The sequence below is a fragment of the Symphalangus syndactylus genome, chromosome 16, assembly GCF_028878055.3.
Source record: "Symphalangus syndactylus isolate Jambi chromosome 16, NHGRI_mSymSyn1-v2.1_pri, whole genome shotgun sequence".
Classification (NCBI taxonomy): Eukaryota; Metazoa; Chordata; class Mammalia; order Primates; family Hylobatidae; genus Symphalangus; species Symphalangus syndactylus.
The window spans coordinates 81,611,755-81,625,496 of NC_072438.2; the positions used below are offsets into that span (position 1 = coordinate 81,611,755).

Genomic DNA, 13,742 nt, shown 5'->3' on the forward strand with positions numbered 1-13,742 from the left:
CATATCAGTGAGTATTTCACAGGGCCAGGCGAGGGGAAATAATTATCATGTAAAATCACCCATTCTGAAATATTTTCTGACATTGAAGAGAGTATTTAAAAACTCATACATCTTCCCTTCCTCTCCCTTTATTCAAATTTATTTTTGATGACTATCACTGTGGAATATACAGGAGTTTCAACTGCAATTCTTCAAGGAGTGGCTCTAAATGTTTATTATTATTAGGAATTATTTGTTGAGTTGGTTTCTGCTTGGTTCAGAAGAGAATCCTCTAGACTGAGAGTGATTATAGGTTTTATTTGTTTGGCAGAACAATGAAGGTTATTATCACAACTTTCTCAAGTAATGGATCAGGGTGACAGTGGTGACGTTTGGCTCTTGAGATAATTGTTTTTAACAAAAGTGCAGCTCCCCATTCCTTTTACTTATGGTCTCTTGAAAAGTTTGGAAAAAATCTCAACTGAACCTCTTCCATTTGCTTCCTTCTTCTTTTATTTTGTGCATCTGGTGCAAATTTGTAACACTTTAGCAGCTAATTCCAACTTTCCATGCAAGAAATAGCTGTGAGCATTTCTGCTGAAGGGTTTTGATCAGTCCAACTCAGTGGGGATGCAAACATGAAACAGTTTTGTTTGTCTTCAACAACTCTGTACAAACATGAATAGTCAGATACCCGTTCCCACACCTTCGTGATATCTTTAGCTGATCCCATTACTTTTAGTTTATTTTGATTATTAAAAGTAAGTCTAACATGAAAGATCATGCAGCTTCCGCCTTGCTCATTGGAACACTTAGAGTTCCGAAGTGTCATGTAAGAAGTCTGACTACCTGGAGGCTGCCATACTAGAGAGGCCACGTTGCGGTGCTCAGGTTGACAATTCCAGCTCAGCTCTGCCTTCCAACCATACCTCCCAGTGTTCTGGAAATGTGAATGATGCTGTCTTGGAGCCTCTAGTCCAGTCCACTGTGCTAGTGGAATACCACAATGTAAACTTCATCAATGCCATGTGAAGTGGAATATTAACCCAGTCAAATCCTGCCCAAATTCTTACCCACAAAATTGTAATAAATATGAAAAATTATTTGTCACAATTTTACAATATTTCACATTTATTGAAAGCAACTACATTTTGATGTCTGCTGATACATGGGAACAGATATCTGAAGAACTCAAAGACATAATCAGAACTTTCATTCCTTGGGGGTGGGGCTATTGATTCTCCAGTTTCTTGCAATAGAAAGTAAAGAGGAAAATTTTTAAAATGCATAAATCTCTATGAATATAGTGCCAATATAGTGCTCCATTGGTTGCCACTTTTTTATTTTTTTTTTTTTTGAGACATAGTCTTGCTCTGTCACCCAGACTGGAGTGCAGTGGTGTTATCTCGGCTCACTGAAACCTCCACCTTCTGGGTTCAAGTGATTCTCCTGCCTCAACCCGCCAAGCAGCTGGTATTACAGGCATGTACCATCGCGCCTGGCTAATTTTTGTATTTTTAGTAGAGACAGTGTTTCACCACCCTGGCCAGGCTGGTCTGGAACTCCCAACTTTAGGTGATCCACTTGCCTCAGCCTTCCAAAGTGCTGAGATTACAGGAGTGAACCACCATGCCTGGCTTGGTTCCCACTGTTTTTAGGGCTAAAATGGAATGGCAGTAAAGACAGTTGTTCAAATGCTAATTCTCATGTAATTTTGTGAATTATTTGCTGTTGGGGGCTCTGGGTGTCCCCTCCACATAGGAATCTGACATGGGAACCAGTGGTAGACCTTATAACTTCTTAATTCTAGAGCCCCCTTGCTTAGCAGGCAGCCTTTTTGGGTAAATCAATAGCACGATTTCTCAATTTTAGCTCCTTTCTCCTGTGTCTAGTTGACCATGGGAAATTCACTCATCTTTATGACGTTAAAACAGGTGCATTATAGGTTGCCGCTATAGTGCAGGTTTCCTCTGCCTTGCCGTCTTTGTTCATATCTGCCCTCTTTGGGCAGTTAGGCTTGGGATGATCAGTGAGTTAGCTACCAATCAGCCATATTACAGGGAGAAGAGAATGACAGTCTCCCCTTCTTGAAGGGCTCCCATCCTTATTCTCTTTGTTTTCCCCAAGTCTCCTTTCATACCTGGCATCTATCTCCCCTCCCATACCACATTCTGTTATAGTTACATATGTTTTCCTCATTCATTTCATGCTTTCATTTATTTCATTTGTGCAGAATTTGGAGACAGCTAAAATATATCATAATTTTAAAAATCCACTTTTGTTTTCTAAGATCTTTGAGAAATATGGTGAAAATGAGTTGTCTAAGTTACAGAATAGAAGACTTCTGTGAACCATGTTACTTTCACTCCAATGGTGGGGATACAATAAATGACAACTGACCAGGGGTCATTCAATAACTTCTACTTATCATAAACATGTTGTCCATAATAAAAGATTATTCAGTAGAAAACTAATCTAACCTAAACCTTCCTATTCATACACACACAAATCAGGTGCATATTTTCTTGATGTAGGGATAGTAGGCTTGTGTGCCTTCACTCTAGATGGATGTCTCAGATAGTTTATTGATTGCTTCTACTGTAGCTGTGGCAGGTCTCTTTCTTTCCAATGGCTCCTTGGGCTATCAAAGCAATTATGGTATTGAAGACACTTATAACAATAAGGTCTAGTGTCTCCTTTCAGAGCCTTGAGCTTCAACAATTTAGAAAATGGAAGGAAGTATGAACCTTTATAGTGGAAGCAAGTATTATTAGTCCCTGAAAGTTTAGATCTTAGAATCCTAATTTGTTAGTTATCAGTATGATTGGTTCATCTGCGGGCTCTGTCACACTGCCACCTGCTGGCTAGAGTTTTTACCTAAATGAAAATTAGGAATCCACAGGGTATGGAGGCTAATAAGTTATGTTGCTCCTCACTGGGTCATAGGCAGAACTGGGACTTAGGCAAATTAACACAATATATGCACTATCTAAGAGTGATACCAAACTAATATTCCTAAAATGGACTTCTGGTTAATTCCAGTATCTACTCAGTGGCCAATGTAAAGATATTAGAACCATAAAGGAAATCGGGTATGACAAAGACTATATATCTGTATGATAAATAAAGAAGCTAAACACTATCATGTGGTAATTAAAGATTCTATAAGAAGAGTAGGTAATCATAGGTTTTTATTTTGTGTGAATGCACAGCTTAAAAGTAAACTTTATTCATATCCTAATGCCTAAGACTGTCTTCATTGATCACACTAGCCAGCTGAGCAGGGAATATCATCATCGTGAATAAATGAGAAATGAATAGCCCATAGTTGCTCTGCCAAGAAGAATGAAATTGCTTAAGTATACCTTATTGCAAATTGAACTAGCATATGTTTTGGCTCTGACCCTTTTATAAAAACTCTCAGGTGAAGTGAAATGGCACGGTGATTGAACAACTTCCAATTTATTAAAAAGCAGTCATTAATCAGTGTTGCTATAGTTGGAGGTCCAAATAATTTTATTAGACTTCTAATAATTCTTTTATGTATTACTGCTTTGCTGTTTTTATTATATTAACCTTGAGTATTTTCAATGAGACAGAGTCTCCAAACTTTACTTCATTCAAATTATCAGAAAGTTTCAACATGCAAATGTTTCTAGGAGTTTTGTGTTACTTTAACAAATGTCATTAATTAAAGATAACTAGCCAGACAGGATGGCTTGCAACTGTAGTCCCAGCTACTCAAGCGGCTGAGGTGGGAGGATCACTTGAGGCCAGGAGTTCAAGACCAGTCTGAGCAACATACTGAGACCCCGTCTCAAAAAAGAAAAACAAAATTAACAAAAGGAAAAAGAAAGTGAATAAATAAATAAATATAACTAAACATAACTTCACTAAATCATTAGAATATATTTTATATGATTATAAAATAAAAAGATGATAACAGAGACAATGCTTTTCTTGGTCCTATTAGTTATCCAAATGGCAGTGAATTGGACCCATTTATTGTGGAATCAGTTAAAAAAAAAGCAGTGAGTTCCCTTACTAATTGCTATAATGAAAAAATGTTTACATACAGTTGTATCATTATGAGTTGTGATTAAGTTGTTAGGTAATTAATTTTTAAGGTTATCTTCTATATAGAGCCATTTTATGTTGTAACTTTTTAAAATTTCACATAAAGTAATATTATCCTCATATGTACAGAAAATCAAATTTCAAGATGGGTACCTATAATTCAGATTCAACATAAATTCATGCATATTTTGGTATCGGCTGTATAGAGTACTATCTATGAGCAAAACATTATTTGTTGTGGGTTAGGAGAAAACTGATTAGGAATGATATCTATTCTTAAGGGCATTACAATTTAGTAGTAGTTATAAGTTGACCAGATTTGTAAATTTTGGTAAGTAATAACTATGCAAATTATGCTGAATTCCAGGGAAATTAGATTTAAGTGAACGGTCATATAGACTTCAGAGAGGGGTTGAAAAAGGTTAGGACTGACCACAATAGGGTCATGAAGAATTTAAACAAAAAAAAATATATAGATTTTTCTGGCAGAATCTTCTGAAGTTTTTTTTTTTTTTTCGGCTTATATGCCAAATAGTCAGCTATGGAATGATATTATCAGAACATATGAGAAGTGAGTACCTAATTTTTCTAGAATAACATTAACTAACAATAGAATAAAGTAATAAACTATATTAATAGCTTTCTATGCATTAACTCATCTGATCCTTTCAATGAACCTGCAAAGTGAATATTCTTGTTCACATTGTAGGCATGAGGAATGGACTCTGAGAGATACTTTGTCTGTAGCTCAGTGTCACACAGCTAATGATGACCAGGCTCGGACCAACGCCCTGGAGTCTCTCATTCCAAAACACATTCTGTGGATGAGACTGACAACAATTTCACAGGGAACGTATTCGCCATGCTTCATTTATTTATTTTAAATAATTTAGGGGGTGTGATTGGGAGATGTTGGTCAAGTCATGAAAACATTTCACTTAGATAGGAGAAATTAATTCAAGAGATCTATTGCACAACATGGTGACTATAGTTAATATCTTGTATTCCTGAAAAATTCTGACAGAGTGGATATAAAATGTTTCTACAAAAATTATAACTATGTGAGGTAGGCATATGTTAATTAGCTAGAGTTACTCATTCTACAATGTATATATACTTCAAAACAGTGTATTGTACATGGTAAATACATACAATTGTATGTGTCAGTTAAAATATTAACTTGAAAATGTTAGTGGTAGGCTGGGCATGGTGGCTCATGCCTGCAATCCCAGCACTTTGGGAGGCCAAAGCAGGAGGATCACTTGAGGTCAGGAGTTCGAGACCAGCCTGGCCAACATGGTGAAACCTTGTCTCTACTAAAAACACAAAAATTAGCTGAATATTGTGGCGGGCGCCTATAATCCCAGCTACTCGGGAGGCGGAGGTTGCAGTGAGCCGAGGTCATGCCACTGCACTCCAGCCTGGGTGACAGAGTGAGACTCTGTCTCAAAACAAAACAAAACAAAACAAAAAAGTTAGTGGTAACGATTATCAAAGTAATTTCCATTGCATAGATAAATAATAACATAGTAAAAAAGACTAAATATTTTTATTTGCAAGTACCTATAGTTGAAGTGAAATATATATTTATTATCTATCTATATTTAAGCTTATTAGATGGCTTACACATCAAAATTCAATAGAAATTTGCATTTTAGACAGAAAAAACAGAGACTCAGAATAGAAAAATATGTATGTAACGTTATGTACATAACAGTGGTATAGCTAGGTAGATTTCTATCTATGCTCAATAAATGTGAATTACCAGGGTCTCAAGCTACAGTAAGAGTTCCTAATAACTTAATTGTGAAGGATCTTTTTTGATAATTTCCCTTGTACATTAAAAGAGTTTGTCTACCTGATATCATACTCTTATTTAAGCAATATTTATTAAATAACTTTATGTTTAATTAATCAGAGTGACAATTTGATAACATAATAGCACACTTAGTTGATATAATTACAAAATGATGTGTCAACTAACCTTATAATGAAATGATATGTAATATCTAATATGCCAGACTTTTTGAAATATTGAAAAAATACAGCCTCATTATCAATAATTTCTCAATACCTCAGTTGGGAACTGATGAACAAAAACATACGTGGTAATTATGATATGCAAACTATGTGTTTTTCACCTTGTGCTCAGTGGTGCCATCACAGGTCCTGTCTTGGGGTGATTGAGTGATGAGAATTAGTTCAGACACACAAGATGTATGAACCAATGTAGACCTTCAAAATCAGGGCAGAGTGTGGGAAGGAATAAGACTTCCTGGCAAATATGTTCAATGATGCAGGCAGCATATGGCACTCTCAATATGGTGCCCTTGAATAAGGTAATCTTAATTATAAATGGGGTGGAGGATGGCACATAAATAGAAGATGAAGTCACAAATATCGTAAAAATAGGTGGAGCATAATACTGGTAATCGGAAGTGGATCATATTTAGATTTTAAGGGTGGAAAGACAGCAACATTTCTTTGAAAGATGTTCTCAGGTACTACACTGCTATTCATGAACAGGTCTTCAATTCTTGGGGAGGAAGAATGCAAGAACTTAGAAGAAAAACCTACTCTTTATGCATGAGGTATTAGTTACCTATGCTATGTTACAAATTTGGTAGTTTAAACAACATGTATTATTTTACAGTTAGGAGAGTTAGGAATCCATTTATGGTGAATCTTTGGTCTCTAAGGTTTCTCTTATAAGACTGCAATTAAGTTGACTCAGTGGTTGATAGCAAGATTCAGTGTGCTGTAGGCTGTTGGGCGAGCAACTATTCCACACTGCTGTTTGATCCGAAGCTGCCCTCAGTTTCCAGCCACAGGAGCATCTCCATAGAGCAGTTTGTAACATGGCAGCTGGCATGATCAAAATGAGCAAGAGAAAGAGAAAGTGCCAGCAAGATGAAAGTCAGCTTTTTATAACTTAATGTCAGAAATGACATCTCCTCTTTTCCCACATTCTCTTTATTGGAAGCAAGCCACTAGATTCAGGCCATACTTAAAGGAAAGGAGTTACACGAGGGTGTGAATATCAGGAGGTGGGGATCATTGGGAGCCATTATAGAAGCTTGCCTACCATATGGGCTCTTGGCAATCAGACAAGTCAACTGAAAAAAGAAAAAAATTTAGAAACCATATTCGTTGGCCTCTAGGCACTGAAAATGTCATGAGAAATGCAACAATCTGGCTAAATACATTAAATATAAAATCAAAATTCAGAGTGCTCCCAGAAAGAATATAATAAGTAATTATTTTTGAAAAAAATATTACTTTGAAGACTTAAACATAGTATGTCACATAGGAAGCTCCATATGAGTTGAGGATTTAAAAGATTAAAAAAAAGAAAATCATCATGGAAGGAAGGAGGCTATTCTAGGTTGAGGAAACATTTTAAGCAAAGGCATAGATATGAAAAGTCATGTTGAGGTCAGATATTGCAAGCAGTGGGGTATAGTTGCTGTCAAGGAGTAGACATTCAGAAAGGAGGCTGAGGCTTCATTCAACAAAGCCTTAAAAGACTTGTGAGAATCTGCAGTTTTTCAAGTGCGACTATGAGTCTGCCCTCCTCACTGTATCTCCTCTACCTGTGTGTCCCCAGCTTACTATGGATCCAAAGAAGCATTTCACTTCTCCAACTTTTCCTATCTGTTCCTAGGCCTGCATTTCTGTGAGCCAGCACTGATTGGCTTACAGTGTATTCACCTGGGTGACTATATAGTTAACCTTATGAGAAACAAAGTGACAAAGAGGTGTGGATTCTTTGTGGTGTTTGGGCAGAAATATTTTCCTCCTTAATTTGGCCAGACTTGTTTTCAAAAAAGGTACTAATAGTTCTATTCACTTTGAGAATAGGCATCCTTGGTTTGGCCTTTTCTTCTTTACTGGCCTTCCTCAATGTGAATCACAGCCACCTGCATCAGAGACACCTGGAACATTTCCTAAAGGGAAGATTCTTGTACCTCTTTCAAGTCATGGTGAATCAGAATTTCTGGGAGTACTGCCAAGAAATCTCCATTTCAAACAAGCTCCCTGAGTAACTCCAAGGAACACTGATTTGGTACCCACTGTGTCATTCTCAAATTTCAGTAAACAAAAGAGTGGAATCAGTTACCATGAATATATGTACTTACTCAAAGACTGTAGTTGACTTTTCAGGACTAAACATAACCATTGGTTTCAATTCCAAATTGATGTCAATCCTTTCTTCTTTCAATTGCCCAAATTATTGCTTTCCTCTTATTTTTCGTAAATGCCTTGTTTTACATGAGTGTAGGTAGTTTATTTACTGTGTTCTAATTTCCTTTCTTTTTCCCAAGTAACTATATAAAATTATTTTGTATTCTCAAAGAGAGATAAGTGTGGCTTATACTAGAATTGCCAATATTTTATTAGTACTTGTATATTAGGGTTCTCTAAAGGGACAGAACTAATAAGATAGATGGATATATGAAAAGGAGTTTATTAGAGGAAATGACTCACATGATCGCAAGATGAAGTCCCACAATAGATCATCTGCAAGGTGAGGAGCCAGGAAACCAGTCCGAGTCCCAAAAGCTCAAAAGTAGGGAAGCCAATAGCACAACCTTCAGCCTGTGGCAGAAGGACCAAGAGTCCCTGGTAAATTACTGGTCTAAGTCCAAGAGTCCAAACTTGAAGAACTTAGGGTCTGATGTTTGAGGGAAGGAAATATCCATCCAGCACAAGGGAATGATGAAGGCAGGAAGACTCAGTGAGCTTACTCCTTCCATGTTCCTCTGCCTGCTTTTATCCTAGCCATGCTGGCAGCTGATTAGATGGTGCCCACCCAGACTGACAGTGAGTCTGCCTCTCCCATTCTACTGACTCAAATGTTACTCCCCTTTGGCAATGCCCTCACAGACACACCCAGGAACAATGATTTGCATCCTTCAATCCAATCAAATTGACACTCAATATTAACTATCATAAGTCTACCCTTTGTCAACTTGAACCCACACACATCTCCTGAAATCATACATAATCACCAAATGAAGACAATAATAAGGTCATAATTATGCCATCATTGTTGCCTTAGGCAGTGCAGGGTTTATCTCCTCAGACAAATGTGGAAAGACTGATGGCAGTGTGTGTGGGGGAGGGGATGTTGCCACCATTGGGGATGGGAAAGCTGTTTCCTCTGAGAATAATGGCTTATCAGGGTTTACAAACTCAGTGTCCTCACCTTTATCAGGGCCCTCTCATCAGTTCCCATTCCAAGTTGCAGGGTCCCTTTCTTTTCCAATGCCCTCACTTTAAAAGTAATCACCTGACAAGGCTATGCATGTGCCTTTTTTTTTTTTTTTTTGAGACAGAGTCTTGCTCTGTCGCCCAGGCTGGAGTGCAATGGCGCTATCTCGGCTCACTGCAAGCTCCGCCTCCCATGTTCAGGCCATTCTCCTGCCTCAGCCTCCCGAGTAGCTGGGACTACAGACGCCTACAACCACGCCTGACTAATTTTTTGTATTTTTAGTAGAGATGGGATTTCACCATGTTAGCCAGGACGGTCTTGATCTCCTGACCTAGTGATCCGCCCACCTCAGCCTCCCAAAGTGCTGGGATTACAAGCATGAGCCACCGCGCCTGGCCTGTGCATGTACTTTTTGTTGCAGGTCAGCCACTTTCATGATAAGACCTTTTGTCTGATTTTCCACAATTTCAGCTTTTTCTCTATAGGAGATAAGACTCTCATTCAGGGCAATCTTAGAAGATTTGAGGCTCAGTATCTGCTTCTGGAGCCAGGAGGTAGACTCTGAATTTGTTGTTTTCTTTCATCACTGTGTCCAGCAAACAACTAACTTCATTATGTTTCTTGCTTCTCCACATGTGGTCAAAGGTATTATGTATAGAGTCACAAAACTCCTTGCCTCTCATGAGCAATGAATCAGGAGTATAAAATTCATTTATTTTGCATAACTCTCTAAACAGTTCATACTAAGGACTATCAGTGTTCTCCATACTATTAGAAGCAGAGTCCTTAGCATTTTTGAGTCTAATCTTATAAGCAGGCAACTACAGAAACCCCCAAACCAGCTAAAGAAACCCATCCTTATAATTCTATTTATCTAGAGCCACTCCTGATACTAAAAGCTGAATTAGTCAGGGTTCTCTAAAAGGACAGAACTTCTAGGAATGATGAATATCTGAAGGGGAGTTTATTAGGATAATTGATTCACACGATCACAAGGTGAAGTCCCACAACAAGCCATCTGCAAGGTGAGGAGCCAGGAAGCCAGTGCAAGTCTCAACACCTCAAAAGTAGGGAAGGCAATAGTTCAGACTTCAGTCTGTGGCTGAAAGCCCAAGAGCCCCAGAGAAATCACTGGTGTAAATCCAAGAGTTTATAAGCTGAAGAACTTGGAGTCTGATGTTCAAGGGCAGGAAGGATCCAGCACAGGGGAAAGATGGAGACCAGAAGATTCAGCTTGTCTAGTCCTTCTGCGCTCTTCTGCCCACTTTTATCCTAACCCCACTGGCAGTTGATTAGATGGGGCCCACCCAAATTGAGGGTGGGCCTGCCTCTTTCAGTCCACTGACTCAAATGTTAATCTCTTTTGGCAGCAACCTCACAGACACATCCAGGAACAATACTTTGAATCCTTCAATCCAATCAAGTTGACACTCAAATTAAATCACAACTTCGAAGAGTAATACTTTGAAGAGAGAATCACTAACAAAGTTTTCACATCATTTCGTAAAGCACTGTAATGTATCATATACATGGGAAATAATAATCATTAACATCACCATAATCGTCAATTTAATTTAGAAATAATACCATTTTTCTCATCATTATATGCTATGTAAATGTAATGAAATCCAAATTTATATTGTGATAGACTATATTTTATCTTAAATTTTCAACTGCTTTTGGGTATATTACTGTAATCAAACTGCTTAGGAATACTTTAAATCAATCTAATTGCTCCATCAAAATCACATGTACAACTATAATGCCAGGCTTATATTTTTCCTAATTAGTATCTGATTATCACAGGAAATTAAAACTACATGATGAACTTTTCACCTAAAGGTTGAAATTTGGATAAAAATTATATTTACCCTGTCTCTACTAAAAATACAAAAAAATTAGCTGGGCATGGTGGCGGGTGCCTGTAGTCCCAGCTACTCAGGAGGCTGAGGCAGGAGAATGGCTTGAACCCGGGAGGCGGAGCTGGCAGTGAGCCGAGATTGCACCACTGCACTCCAGCCTGGGCAACAGAGCGAGACTCCATCTCAAAAAAAAAAAAATTATGTTTAGACATGTAGATAAAATTCTTTTTAACATCACATACAAGAGAGAATTCATAATTAGAAAATGTTTTTACATGGAAATGTTATTTTGTTGACATCATATACTATATCATATTGAATCTAATTACTATAGGTATAGATTAAATATGATACAGTATGTGATGATACTTATAAGTTCATACTTCTTGGTATAAACTTCTTAGTATAAAAGACACTATCTGGGCCAGGCGCAGTGGCTCATGCCTATAATCCCAACACTTTGGAAGGCTGAGGTGGGTGGATCACCTGAGGTCAGGAGTTCAAGACCAGCCTGACCAATATTGTGAAACCCCTTCTCTACTAAAATTACAAAAATTAGCCGGGCGTGGTGGCCTGTGACTGTAGTCCCAGCTACTAGGGAGGCTGCAGCAGGAGAGTCGCTTGAACTCAGGAGGCGGAGGTTGCAGCGAACCAAGATCACACCACTGCACTCCAGCCAGGGCAACAGAATGAGACTCCATCTCAATAATAAAAAAGATGTTCTCTGATACATCTTTAAATCTCATGGTCTATAATACTTTCTGGAACACATGGATATGTACATAATTAATATATCTTAAATCAACGTTATTCCATCATAACTTTTATGTATTAATATTTCAAGAAAATATTTATCATGAATATAACAACAACATTTTGTACTCATTTATTTATTCTCTAGACACAAATTTTACAAAACACTAATGTCTTCCTCAGATGAGCTTCCAGCCTAATGGACATCAGAGATAGTGAACTGGCAATTAGAATACTGCACTAAAATGGTTTGTTTTTGTTGTTGTTGTTGTTGTTGCTTTTGAGACAGAGTCTTGCTCCATCACCCAGGCTGGAGTGCAGTGGCATGATCTCTATTCACTGCCACCTCCGCCTCCCAGGTTCAAGTGATTCTTGAGCCTCAGCCTCCCGAGTAGCTGGGATTACAGGTGTGTGCCACCACACCTGGATAATTTTTCTATTTTTAATAGAAGTGGGGTTTCACCATGTTAGCCAGGCTGGTCTTGAACTCCTGACCTCAAGTGATCTGCCAGGCTTAGCCTCCCAATGCACTAAAATGTTAACACAGAAAAGAAGCAAAGCAGCAGGGTGTTAGAGGAGCAGACAGAAAGATACCTGGGAAATCTGCTACAGTAACGTGGCATCTAAATGGAGAAGTATAAAACTTAGGGGAAAAATAGTAAGAAGAAGGTAAAAAGATATTTTTGTTGGCAGAAATAGCATACATCAAGCTCTAGAAATGGAAGAAAGCATAAAATATTCAGAAAAATATACAGGATTTCAGAATAGGAAAGAAAAAAGAAACCGAGTATGAGTAAAAGGTGAAACTCCTCTCTGTGTGGTCTTTGTGTCTCTGTCTCTCACCATACCCTCTGCCTCCCAGTAATGAAGAAAATCCAGATGACAAATATGATTTTTTTTTCTCAGCATGTTCTGATATTTTGATTTTTATCCTGAAGCAAAGAGGTACACATTGAGGAGATATAATCAAAGACAGAACTTGATCTTACCGGTATTTTTGAAAATTTATGTTGGTTACAGTGTAAACCAAAAATAAAATTTTAAGCCCAACAACTCACTGAATGGACCCCTCCTCTCAACCAAGAGGATTCCATAGTAAATCTGAAAAACTTAGCTCAGGCTATGATGATGGGAAGGGGAGTCGAACATGCCTCACAATACTCTCTTCCTTTTGGAAATCAGGCACAACTGATCAGCAATAACTTTAAAACAAAGATCTTACGAATGACAAAACAGACTCTTTGTAGCAATAAGATACCAAATTTCACCCTGACTCCAGTGACATCACATGACATGACAGATAGCTAGGCCCTAAAAGGAATCAAAGTAATTTACCCCAAAATATATTTATTTGACATATTTTGAAATGGGCCTGCAATGCTATTTCTCATGGGGGAAAATTTACATTCTGTACGTCATTTTTTTTCTTTTTCAGGTCTTTTCCTGATGCCTGAGAGATTTAACTAAGAATCTAGTCCCTTTTTGGGACTGATAAGAGACATTTACCATCTATTCTCTCTGAAGCCTTCTACCTAGAGGCTTCATCTATATAATAAGAGCCTTGGTCTCCACAACCCCTAATCTTAACCCAGACACTCCTTTTTATTGATTCCAGGTCCTTAAATAAAAACTTAACACTCTCAACCAATTGCCCATCAGAAAATCTTTGAATCCACCTTTATGGAGTCACAGAAATATATTGGCAAATAAATTATCTTTATGGATTTCCCAGACTAGCTACAGATTATATTAGACATGGAATAATTTAATGTGCCATTTAAAAATAACTGAACTAAAGAGAAAAGTCAAAGAAAGCCTGTATCAACCTATATCATTCATTTATTATATCTTACTGA

At 37.7% G+C, this 13,742-nt stretch overlaps 1 protein-coding gene across 5 annotated transcripts in view; it reads left to right on the plus strand.

The window, feature by feature from the left end:
- CDH12 (cadherin 12) overlaps nt 1–13,742 on the plus strand; it is a 1,055,333-nt gene that overhangs the window by 1,021,370 nt on the left and 20,221 nt on the right. The window lies entirely within an intron of this gene.